This window comes from Onychostoma macrolepis, chromosome 18 (assembly GCF_012432095.1).
Source record: "Onychostoma macrolepis isolate SWU-2019 chromosome 18, ASM1243209v1, whole genome shotgun sequence".
Lineage (NCBI taxonomy): Eukaryota > Metazoa > Chordata > Actinopteri > Cypriniformes > Cyprinidae > Onychostoma > Onychostoma macrolepis.
The window spans coordinates 33,286,089-33,293,891 of NC_081172.1; positions in this window are offsets into that span (position 1 = coordinate 33,286,089).

The window sequence follows — 7,803 nt, forward strand, 5'->3', positions numbered from 1 at the left end:
ACCATCTGGAGTTTGTTTATTAAGCATGCAGAACAACCACCCAATAAAGCATTACAATAATCTAACCTTGAGGTCATAAACGCATGAATTAACATTTCTGCATTTGACGTTGACAGCATAGGTCTCAATTTAGATATATTTTTAAGATGAAAAAATGCAGTTTTACAAATGCTAGAAATGTGGCTGTCAAAGGAAAGATTGCTATCAAATAGCACACCTAGGTTCCTGACTGATGAAAAAGAATTGACAGAGCAGCCGTCAAGTGTTAGATAATGTTCTAGGTTACATGTGGGGGTTTTATGTCCGATAATTAAAACCTCTGTTTTTTCAGAATTTAGCAGTAAGAAATTACTCGTTGTAAGGGCCGGGTATAGTTCTTTTATTTTGAAAACATTTTTTGTGCATTGAGGACGGCACCTGGTGGGGGGCGGAAGTTGTAAGAATATGTCTTCTGTTCACCGGTGATGGGGAAAGTCTTACTTTTGCTGACCACTAAAAGAACTTCTACAGCTGTTTAATGGTGATATCATGACTTTGGACATCATTTTATATGCCAGTGAAACATTTATGGAACGTATTGAATGCACAACCTTGTTTGTTTCTTGTGCTAATAAATCTACAAAACCAAGTCTACGGATCCATGATCATTAACAGCTAGTGCGTCGGGCAAGTTTCCTCTAATCAGCTTCTTGGCGACGAAAATAATGGTCCTCAAGATAGTCGCCTAACACTCGTCATCTAGTTTTTTATATTAACAATACACGCCGCGAAGAAATATAGAGCTGAGTATCATCAGCATAACAGTGAAAGCTAACACTGTGTTTCCTGATGATATTTCCAAAGGGTAACATGTAAAGCATGAAAAGTAACGGCCCTAGTACTGAGCCTTGAGGTACTCCATACTGCACTTGTGATCGATATGATACCTCTTCATTCACTGCTACAAATTGATGGCGGTCAGATAAGTACAATTTGAACCATGGTAATGCATTTCCACTAATGCCAACAAAGTTTTCTAGTCTATTCAAAAGAATGTTGTGGTCGATAGTGTTGAACGCAGCACTAAGATCCAGTAGAACTAATAGAGAGATACAACCACGATCAGATGATAGAAGCAGGTCATTTGTAACTCTAATGAGAGCAGTCTCAGTACTATGATACGATCTAAATCCTGACTGGAATTCCTCACAGATATAATTTTTCTCTAGGAAGGAATATAATTGTGAGGATACTACCTTTTCTAGTATCTTTGACAGAAAAGGGAGATTTGAGATCGGTCTGTAATTAACTAGATCTTTGGGGTCAAGTTGTGTTTTTTTAATGAGAGGCTTAATAACAGCCAATTTGAAGGTTTTGGTGACATATCCTAATGACAATGACGAATTAATAATAGCCAAAAGAGGATCTATGACTTCTGGAAGCAGCTCTTTTAGTAGTTTAGATGGAATCGGGTCTAACATACATGTTGTTGGTTTAGATGATTTAACAAGTTTAGACAATTCTTCCTCTCCCACAGTAGAGAATGAGTGGAATTGTTCCTCAGGGGGTCTATAGTGCGCTATCTGATGCGATACTGTAGCTGACGGCTGCAGGGATACAATTTTATTTCTAATAGTATCGATCTTGGAAGTAAAATAGTTCATAAAGTCATTACTGCTGTGCTGTTGGGAAATGCCAACACCTGCTGATGCTTTATTTTTTGTTAATTTAGTCACTGTATTGAATAAATACCTGGGGGCATGTTTGTGTTCTTCTAAAAGAGACGAAAAGTATTCAGATCTAGCAGTTTTTAATGCTTTTCTGTAGGATTGGGTACTTTTCCCACCAAGCTAAACGAAATAACTCTAGTTTAGTTTTCCTCCAGCTGCGCTCCATTTTCCGGGCTGCTCTCTTTAGGTCATGAGTGTGCTCATTATACCACGGTGTTCGACTCTTTTCCTTAAGCGTAAAGGAGCAACCGCATCTAAAATGCTAGAAAAGAGAGAGTCCATAGTTCCTGTTACATCATCAAGTTGTTCTGAGCTATTGGATATACTGAGGAACTGAGATAAATCAGGAAGATTATTTACAAAGCAGTCTTTTGTGGTAGAGGTAATGGTTCTACCATATTTGTAACAAGGAGTAGAATTTACAGTTTTAGCTATATGGAGTTTACTCAAGACTAGATAATGATCTGAGATATCATCACTTTGCTGCAGAATTTCAATACCATTAACATCAATTCCATGTGACAGTATTAAATCTAGAGTATGATTTCGACAATGAGTATTTCCTGACACGTGTTGTCTAACCCCAATAGAGTTCAGAATGTCTATGAATGCTGATCCTAATGCATCTTTTTCATTATCAACGTGGATATTAAAATCACCAACAATTAGGACTTTATCTGCAGCCAGCACTAATTCTGATAGAAAATCTGCAAATTCTTTAATAAAGTCTGTATGGTGCCCTGGTGGCCTGTATACAGTAGCCAGTACAGACAACAAGGGGGATTTATCATCAACACTTGTTTCTCTGGATAATGTTATATGAAACAACACCTCCCCCTTTGCCTTTTGGACGCGGTTCATTTTATAGTGATCTTGGGGGGTAGACTCATTTAAAACAATGTATTCATCTGGTTTTAGCCAGGTTTCTGTCAAACAGAGCACATCTAGGTTGTGAACAGTGATCATATCATTTACAAAATGCACTTTCGTAGAAAGGGACCTGATATTCAGTAAGCCAAGCTTTATCATTTGTTTCTCAGTATTATATATTTTTTTTATTTGTTGAACGTCAATTAAATTGTTACTCTTAAATTGGTTTGGACGTTTTTTGAATTTTCTAGTTCGGGGAACAGACACAGTCTCTATAGAGTGATATCTAGCTGAAAGAATCTCTATGTGCTGAAGATTAACTGACTTCTGTGACATGATGTATTTTTAGTATACTTAGCATGAAATAGATGTATTCAAATTACATTTAAGTATATTTATTTTTTCACTAGGGAAATATTGATTATATTTCATTTAATGCAAAAATTTTTTATAAATTACTATTTTTCACCTTCTATGTAAACAATAATTTACAGTCAGTTCAGTTTCATTAAAGAAACATAAACCTGAATTGTCTGATGTTTATTTTGCTACAATGACCAGCTGGATGTACATTGCCTTGTAAAAAAGAAGAACACTATTAAAGAAGAGTAATTATAACAGAAGTAAAACACTTTAAGAGAATAGCCATACTTAAGTGTGAACTGAATGTAATGTTTGCAGACACTTCATTTGATATTATTTACAATTAAATTAAAATGTATTTAAGAAACTATTATTAAATGCAAATAGTTGAACTTAAGAGTGCTTTTTGACCCACTTAAGTAGGACTTCAGTACATCCTTATATGTAATTTTATATTCTCTATAGTCTTTGAAATATGGTTACTGCTGAATGCAGGTATTTATAATAAAATCAATTATATTTTAATGTCATTTCTATTAAAACGTGTCATGTTTTTCCAATATATTTGTATGATAACGTTGCATGCATGTAGTTCATTTAAAATATACTAACTTTGAATGTAATATCAAATCACACACTACAGTTGAAATGATAATTAAGTGCTTTACATGTGCATTAGTATGTTAGTCAACACATCAACATAAGTGTACTTTTTTACTGCATGACCAAAGATGATTTAAACATGATTTAAAATGTATTTTAAATCTTTTGACATTATTACAAAGTGCACTTTTTAAAAGTATACTTAAGTGTGTTATGAAAGTCATGAAAGCGAAGTCCCTTAAGTGACCTTTTATTTAATTAATAATACATTACCTGCAAATATCATTTTATATAAATATGGCTACAAGTGCACTTTCAACACAATCAAGCATACTTTTCACAAGTGTTAGGCCTATTCTACATAACACTACACTACAGTAGTAAGAAAATACACTGAGATGGAATATTGACATGAAACTATTTTAACATATGAGAAGAAAAAGAGACTGACATATAAAATAAATCGTTTCCACTCTAATAAACAGGTTAGCTGTTGTTATTTAAGAGCAAGTGCAAGAGATCACAAGTGTGATATTGTTTTTATAGAAAAGTTCAATAATATATACGTTTTGATTGATTTACTTACATTTTAAACATGATATTTTTTCTCCACCAATGAAAACGCGTTGCTTCTCCGAACAACACACGTGACTGAATCAGTGCTTTGAGCGAATCGGTTGAATGAATGAGTCAATGAATCAGTCATAAACACAGTCGCTTGTGTATCAGTGTAAACCGCAGAAAGAAAGAGCCACAGAAAGAAAATAAAAATCACACAGCCAGAAGAGTATTTTTATTCTGATTAGATTGTTATTGATGGCATTGAAACCCACTGTGAGTTGAGTCTACTGTGTTGTTCACGAGTTTCAAATGAATCACTTATGATTACGATGCAATCTTAGCTCCCTAGTTACACAGAAAGATGCTCATGTGTTTTCCGTGGCTGACGTTCATGAAAAGCACCAAGCATTGCTGTGCTGTAAATCACAAGGTCTGATGAGAAACAGCACATCTCCCCACGCAGGCCTGTCTGTCTCTCCTGTCTCTCTTTCTGTCATTTGGACAAGTGTTCATGCTGTTTAGCAGTCCAGTGAGCAGGCAGTGTCATGGTCAGGACGCTGTGATTGAGAATAATTAGCGCTGGGTGATGGAGTGAGCCTGTGGGACTCGTTCCAGCACAATATATTTAATTGAACTAAATGATACAGGAGAATAAATCAGCCGGCCATATCGAGTTGTCCAGGGGAAAAAAAAAGAGCCAGAGAGAAGAAGCTCGGCAGAGCATTCAGCTGTCAACTGCTCACGACATGAGCGTGTGTGTGTGTGTTCACACATGATTGTAAAGCGCTTTGGGTGTACAGCAATACACAATAAAGCGCTATATAAATGCATCATTTATTCATTCATTCATTGTGTGTGTCTGTCTGTCTGTCTGTGTGTGTCTGCGTGTGTGTGTGTGTGTGTGTGTGTGTCTGTCTGTCTGTGTGTGTCTGTCTGTCTGTGTGTGTGTGTGTGTGTGTGTGTGTGTGTGTGTGTGTGTGTGTGTGAGAGTGTAAGAGTGTGTGCGTTAATTGTCTCATCTTCACGTCTCACCTATCGAGAAAAGATCCGCTGAGCTCTCGACAAGCGGTTTTCGTAAAGGTCACGATCCTCAGAGATGGAGACAGCAGAGCCAGAGTCAATTAAGAGGTGGATGAGCTGGATCTGACAGGCAGACACACACACACACACACTACAGGAAGCTCTGAATATGACGGATGAGTGTTTTTCTCGGTCACATACAGTCACGTTTATTTTTGTCTTCAACGATCTCTTCATGAATGCTGAAATTTCATGCTGAAAAACAATACAGAAGAGCTCAACTGGTTCAGCAGCCCTTGTGAAACAGAAGTGTGCTTGATTGTGTGCTTGTAGTGTACTTCAAGACTTAAATGTATTTCAAATAACTGCACTTGCGGATAATATAATATTAATGAAATAAAAAGGCACCTTAAGTGAATTAAGGACAGACACTTTTGTGACTATATTTCTAAACTATTTTTTCTAGGGGTAGTAAATAGTATAGACCATACTTTTTCTAGGGGTAGTCGTGGCCTAATGGTTAGGGAGTCGGGCTTGTAACCTGAAGGTTCGATTCTCGCGCCGGCAGGAATTGAAGGTGGGGATTGTGGATGAACAGCACTCTCTCCACCTTCGATACCATGACTAAGGTGCCCTTGAGCAAGGCACCGAACCCCTAATTGCTCCCCGGGCGCTGGAGCAATAGCTACTCACTGCTCCGGGTGTGTGTGTGTGTATTTGTTCACTACTCACTGCTGTGTGTGTGCACTTGGATGGGTTAAATGCAGAGCACCAATTTCGAGTATGGGTCACCATACTTGACAATACGTCACGACTTAATAACTTAAACACACTTTTAAAAAGTGCAATTTTTAATAATGTCAAAATAAAAGTACATTAAAATACAAAAATAATTGTTTTTTTTATTATTTGTCATGCATTAAAAAGGTACATTTATTTTGATATGTTGACTAACATACTAAAGCACATACAATACTTGATAAATGTGTAATTACAAATATATTTAAATACATGTCAGGTTTTAAACACAAAAATGACATTGAAGTGCATTTTAGTTGATCATAAATGCCTGTCAGTACATTCAGCAGTAACTTTAACCATATTACAAAAACAATAGAATTAATTATGAAAATGCATATAAAGACGTGGGTCAAAAGTTCATAAAAAAAAAACTTTAACTAAAATTTAAACTAAAAATTTAAACTCTAATGCATTTTCATTTAATTGTAAATAACATGCAGTTAAGTCTCTGAAAACATTACAGTGTTCACACTTCAGTATATTCTTTTAAAGTATATTATTTCTGCTATAAGTACACTTTTTAAAAGTGTGCTAATGTGTAGGCCTATGCCAAACTTTTGTAAATGTTCATACTGATCCGGCCTTTATGCAGTTTAGTGACTATTTAGTGCACTATTTGTTCAGCACGTTGACCAGTAAAACTTTGTTTTGCATCTTAGTTTGCAACTATACATTAGTTTTTGCATCTTTGCAGGTACATGCAATATTTTGTGCAGATTTTCTTGCTGTTTGTTACGTCCATAAATGTCCTTGTGGGAGTGCCTGTGGTTTTCTCTCTCTCTCTCTCTCTCTCTCCTGCTTGCTCTTTCTCTGTTTCCTGTTGATCTTTTAGGCCGCCTTCCTTGACTGCTGATTGGCTCATGAAGCTGTCAGTCATCATTAAGCGACATGACGCCGACCTATCAGCTGCCAGAAAACTTCCTGCTGGCAGATATAAGGACGTTGAAAGAAGTGAATGGAGATTTTCTTTTGCTCACTGCTTTTGCTGTCATTGTACTCGTTTTGATTTTGCTTTGTTTATTATTGATTTATGTCAAGATCCTTTGTTTTTGTTTGACAGTAGTTAAATCCTACCAGCTTTTTGATTCATCCATCATTGTACAAACTTTCCACAATCTCAATGTTACTCCTTTTACCTCCTAGACCATCTTAAGGGGTCGTAACATTTAATGGGGGCTCGTCCGGGATATCAATTAATCCCAAGAATTATAGTAATTGTGGTGAGTTTGTAGATGTGTTGGTGGCAAAAATGGACATTGCATTGTTTAGTGTATAATGATAGTATAGGACTTACTAATGCAGTGTGGTAGTGTTATGCTTATTGGTTGTTTATTATGGAAGTGTTTAACTTGCAAGATTTTGTTTCCAATCCATCTGTAGAGCAGGTTAATTTGCGCAGGAAGCAGGATTTATTGCAGATCGCAGACCATTTTCAGATCGTTGTAAGTAAACAGTCTCTTAAAAAAGAAATAAAAGAAATTCTGATCTTGCGTTTGAATGAGTTACAGGTGTTGCCTACGTCAAACGTTGGGGGCATTGAAACCCCGCTCAAGCCTCTCCTCCTCCGCGGGTTGGTTTAGCCCCAGATTCCTTTGACGCGAGTAAGCACATTGCACTTGTTCCTCAATTTAGAGATGTTTATCTGACCGCGTTGTAGTGTACCTTAATGAACAGAAGGTAACTACTTTATCACACGCAGCTGTACTCGCAGATGAGTTTGTTTTAACCCACAAGAATGTATTTACCTCTGCACGTCCTGAGAAATTACAGATTGACACTTCGCAATCTCAAACGTCACGTTCAAGATTTAGTCCACCTCGTAATAAAGAGGAGCGTGAATGTTTTTACTGTCACAAAAAAGGGCATGTGATTGCTG